Source organism: Petaurus breviceps, unplaced genomic scaffold, assembly GCF_028583685.1.
Source record: "Petaurus breviceps papuanus isolate PSGF00001 unplaced genomic scaffold, PetGlider_PUasm1.0 90919, whole genome shotgun sequence".
NCBI classification, from domain to species: domain Eukaryota; kingdom Metazoa; phylum Chordata; class Mammalia; order Diprotodontia; family Petauridae; genus Petaurus; species Petaurus breviceps.
This window is the reverse complement of record NW_027187378.1, coordinates 2,259,500-2,265,321: the sequence shown is the minus strand read 5'-3', so window position 1 is coordinate 2,265,321 and position 5,822 is coordinate 2,259,500.

Sequence of the window (5,822 nt, the reverse complement as noted above, 5' to 3'; positions counted from 1 at the left end):
GAGAGAGCGGCAAAGGAGAGAGGAAATAGGAGGTAGAGGGGGGGAGGGGGGAGGAGGGGGGGGGGGGGGGGGGGGGGGGAGAAGAAAAGAAAATAATTAACAAGTCTTGGCAATTTGGGAGGTAGAGGAGGAGAGAGAGAGAGAGAGAGAGAGAGAGAGAGAGAGAGATGAATGCGATCTACTGAAGAAGATTAGAGGGGATGTCCTTAGCAAGCAGATGGTCCACCTCATGATCAGAGATGTAAGGAAGCAAAGATAAAGAATAATATCAGAGAGATGGAAACCAAGGAGGGGAGATGAGGGAGCTCTTGGAGAATAGCCTTAATTTTTTCAAGTGAATTATGAGGTGAGGGAAGAACTTAGCAAAGATGGTAAAGGAATGTCATGGTAGGCTTGAGAAGAAAAGAAAATAATTAACAAGTCTTGGCAATTTGGGAGGTAAAGGAGAGGGAAACAGCACTGCTGACCTCAGGGTTTCAAACATGGCTGATTGTGAGGATAGAGGTATCACTGACAGAAGAAATCAAAGGTGGATGGAGGGGAGAGTAGATGTTGCAGGGAAGATGAGTTCAGTTTGGGCATTATGGAGGGCAGTGACCATGTTTTTGCCTTTTATTATATCCCCAATGCTTAGCACAGTTCCTGGCACATAGTAAGAACTCCATAAATATTATCTGATTGCTTATGTAGTTTGAGTTGCTGGAGGAACATGGAAATGGAGAAATCCAGAAGGCATTTGGAAAAAGGAAAGAAGCCCTAGGGAGATGCCCCATCTGGAGGCAGAGATTTGGAAGTCATCTGCCAAATGAGAACAGACATCTCAGGAGTGAATGGAGAAAAAAGAGTATAAAGGACTAAAAATAGATCTTAAAGAGATACTTGCACTTAAAGTGATTGGATAAAGTCAACAAAGGAAATGGAAAAGGAAATAACCATTTTAAAATTTTAATTATTTGAATAAACATTTCTTCAGGTCTGGTTAGGTAAAAACCCATTGTTTACTGGGAGGGAGGTAAAGAAGTGAAGGATTCTACAAGAAATAGGTGATAATTTGTGAGTGGAGAAAAGAGGGTTAAAGAGATAAGACAATAAAGAGTGGGGAGGAGAGGCAGAGCAGAGAGAATTGTGGGAAATCAGTCAACAAGGAGTTCACGATAAGAAAGATTTCAAAGAACTCTTTGTGGTTTAAAACCTGGAAACTGAGGGGAGTGCCCATTGCTCGAAAAATGGCTGAACAAATTGTGGTGTATGAATAAGATGGAATCTTGTGAGAAAAAAAAAAAAGATGATTTCAGAAAGATGGAAAAACTCAAGTGAATTGATAACAGAGTGAAATAAGCAGAACTAGAAGAACAATTTATGCTACAACATCAGTATTATATAAGAAAGGACTCATCAAGGAAATGGTAACCATGATTCCAGAAGACTGATGAAGAGCTCTACCACCACTTCATGACAGAGAGATGACGAATTAATATGCAGAATAAAGAATAATTTTGGGGAGAAATTCCTCCCTCCCTCCCTTCTTTCCTTCCTTTGTTCCCTCCTTCCTTACTTCTTCCTTCCTTCGTTCCTTCCTTCCTTTTCTTTCCTTTCTTTCTTTCCTTCTTTCCTTCCTCCCTTCCTTACTTCTTCCTTTTCTTACTTCCTTTTCTTCCTTTATTTCTTTCTTTCCTTCCTCCCTTCATTCCTTCCTTCTTCCTTCCTTCTTTCATTCCTTACTTCCTTTCTGGGAGATGGGAAAAATGAATATTTAGTAACTGAAATAATAATGATAACAATAATAATATTCAAAGTATCTTTGTAATAGTAAAGCTTATTGAAATCTGATTTGAGAAAGCCTACAAAACCAAGAGCTTTCATAGCCTAGGCTAGATGACTGTGAGACACCTGTGCACGCCTACTTGAAGCATGAAGAGTAGCTTGTTTTGCCACCAGGAAAGACTCCCAGGCTAGAGTCTAATTTTTAAAATTATTATTTGTTACATATGTATGTGTGTACACACATATGTATGTACACACACACATAAAATCTCCCTGTACCCTTTCTCCTGACTGTGTTGAGAAAATAGCAACAGAGGAAGACCTATAAACCCCTCTTAACACAAATATAGTTCTATTTCCTTCCCTATTCCCATCCCCCTCATGACTGAGTTTTACTGGTCAAGCATCTCAGCATGCAATAAACTTGACAGTCCTGATGTCAGGAATGAAGGGTTGAGTGAGCTAAACCAGGCCAGAGTTGGGATCTGGCTTCTAGCTCTTCCTTTTTCTTGTACATGTCCTCTCTTATTCTTTGGACTGTTTCTTCCCTTGATTGCTTGTCTCTCTGCTGACTAGTCATGTGCCTCTTGTCTTAAGGTGGAGGTATTTCCTTTTGTGCCCTTCCAGATCTTCCCCAACCTCTAACCCCTTATGTCAATGGTATGATCGTCACTGAGGGTCAGAGGTGGCCTTTTCAGGGGAAGGAAGTTGAAGGGAGTGGAACCTATTAGGGATGGGGACTTGGCCTATGATTCATTGATATATGGAACTTTCAGATAAGAGAACTCCCTCCAACAGTTTTGATTGGCATCTTCTCAGCAATATAATAGTCTTAGAGAGTTGTCCAGGGCATTAGTAGTTTAAGTGACTTGTCCAGAATCATACAGCCAGCATGTAAACTGTGCTTTCAAAAACTAGGATGGATGTTTTGAGCATTTCTAAGTAACACATACTGCACACATATGTGAATTTATCAAATTGCTGGTTAATGTCCAAGTCATTTCCTGTTGAGGCTTCATGTTTGGAAAATTAGGTGGGGTCATTAATGGTCCTATGAAGTCCAGTTTTCACACTTCACATTACTTAAAGACTGATCCTATTCAGAATATACATAGGAGCTCTTATCAATGGATATAATTCCTGGGACAATCTCATAGTTTGTATATCTTACCTTATGGGACTAGGACACTTGCAGCTACCTGGGATTTGTGTTCTTACATTCCAGTATGGCTCCTAAAAGGGATAGGTGTTGTTGATTTGTATTACCAAGGAAGGGAACTAGGGTAATGGTACTGGCGTGCCCTGTCTATGCCCCACCATTTAGCATTTTGCTTTTGTATCTGTTTCTAATTGTTTTATGATTGTACCCCCACACACATAGCACTAGACTATAAACTTTCCATGGACAGTTTGGGTGGCTTAAGCTTCTTTTGTTTTATTCACAGTGTCTAACCCAGATGCATAAAGTTATTATATTAGAATGTGTATCTATAAAGAAGACAGAGAGACAGAGGAGAGACAGAGACAGAGAGACAGAGAGAGAGAGAGATCATTCAGCCCCTTCCTTCCATTTTGAAAATAAGAAAACTGAGTCACTACTATTTGTCCACATCAACTAATTTAGCAGAACCAGGACTAACATCCTGTTGGAAATAGACTCCAGCAGAGTGCTTCAGCAATTTGTTCTCTGCACGCATTATTTAACATTTTTTCAGTGAACAAAATGTATAAATAGATGACATGCTGACCAAATCTATTGATGACACCAAATTGAGAGAGATGACTGAGATAGTGGAAGAAAGAGTCACAATCTAAAAAGATCTTGGTGCTTAGAATACTGGAGTGAAATTCTAGTGAATTTCTATTTGGATTCAAAAACTGACTTCACAATACAAGATAGGAGAGGCCTGACTGGGCAGAAATTTATCTTAAAAAGTGTTTTTGATATGAAAAACTCAGTGTGAGTTGGTAGTATGGTTCTGTGGACAAAAATACTTAACATGATTTTGACTTGAGTCAAGAGGCACTGATTTCAGGAAAAAGGAAGTAACCTTGTCTCTGTACTCCACCCTCACCAGATCTCCTCTAGAGTATTGTGTTCAGTCGTGGGCACTGAATTTAAGGAACATTGTTGAAGCTAAAGAGCAGCCAGAAGAGGGCAACCAGGGTGGTGAAAGAAGAGCCTTGAGTCTACTTTAAAAGGGAATCATTTCACTGAACTGGGAGTGTTTTGTCTGAAGAAGAGAAGACTCAGGGAGAACATGAAAACTATTTTTAAGCATTTGAAGAACTGCCATGTAGAAAAGGGAATAGACTTGTTTTGACTGGCCTTTACACAAAGAACTATACTTGATGGGCAGAATTTACAAAAAAAATGTTAGAAAACACCTCCAAATAATGAATGGCATGCCTCAGGTCATTGTGGATTCCTTGTTTTGGAGATTTCAGATGAAGACTCTGTAACCATTTAAATACACACCAATCAAACAGTGAAACCTTATGAAGTATTTACTATGTGCAAGGAAGTGTGCTTGCTGCTAGGAATATGAAGACAAAGGTTTTCAAAGATATCTGACCTCAGGGAGCTTACATTCTATCAGGAAGAGACAACATGCACATATCTACATACATACATACATACACCATACATACATATATATATATATATATATATATATATATATATATATATATGGAGAGAGAGAGTACATATATAAATTCAAGGTAATTTGAGGGGGAAGATACTATCACCTGACTGGATTAAGCAATCTTTCATGTAGATGGCATTGGATCTAAGTTTTAGAATAAATAAACGATTATAAGAGGTGGGAGTGAGAAAGGAGTGCATTCCAGATATGGTGGACAGACAACACAAAGGCACAGAGATGGAACATATGTGAGGAACAGTAAGAGGACCATGTTGGCTGGATTATAGAATGAAGGAAGGGGAGTCATATATAATAAGGTCAGAAAGGTAAGTTGGTGCCAGATTGGGAAGGGCTTTAAAAACCAAACAGAAGGGTATATATTTGATCCTAGAAGTAATAGGGAACTATTAGAGTTTATTGGGTTGGGGGTAACGTGGTTAGATTTGGTCTTCAGGAAAATCACTATGATGGTTGTAAGGAGAATGCACTGGAGAGGACAGAGATTTGAGGTAGGAGGACTAATTAGGAGTCTGATAGAATAGAATTCTAGGTAAGAGGGATAAAGGCTTGAATTAGGGTGATGGCCATATAAATAAAGTAAAGGGGTCAGGTGTGAGAGATGTTGTAGAAGTAGAGATGAAAAGTCTTGGTAATAGATTGGAATACTTGGGGATGAGGGAGATTGAGGAGAAGGTTGCAAATGTGAATGAATGGAATGATAATAGTACCTTAACAGAAATGGAGAAGTTTGAGGGAAACTTCAGTATGGACTTAGACTGGAAGTTCCTTGAAGACCCTTCCAACTCAGAAATCCCATGATTCTCTGGTCCTAGGTTAATAAATGTTCCCTAGATGTGATAATAATATTTAGCATATATATAGCACTATATGATCCTCACAATAATCCTGTGAAACAGGTGTCATTATTATCCTCCATGGGGTAGCTAAGTGGGCCAATGGATAGAGTGCTAGGCCTGGAGTCAGGAAGACTCATCTTTCTGAGTTCAAATTTTGTCTCAGACACTTACTAGTTGTGTGACCCTAAGCAAGTCATTTAACCCTGTTTGCTTCAGGTTCCTTATCTGTAAAATGATCTAGAGAAGGAAATGGCAAATCACTCCAAGTATCTTTGCCAAGAAAATTCCAAGTGGGGGCACAAAGAGTCAAATGTGACTGAACAATAAATTATCACCCATTTTTACAGTTGAGGACACTGAGGCAGAAAGAGGTTAGGTGACTTGCCCAAGATTAGCTAGATCATATCAGGTACACTCTATGTATCTTGCACATACTAAGATATCTGCTTCTTGTCTCTCCCATTAGAATATGAGTTCCTTGAGATGAGTGGCCATGATTTTGCCTTTCTTTGTAGTATTATTATTTAGTACAATGCCCAGCACCTGGTACTTA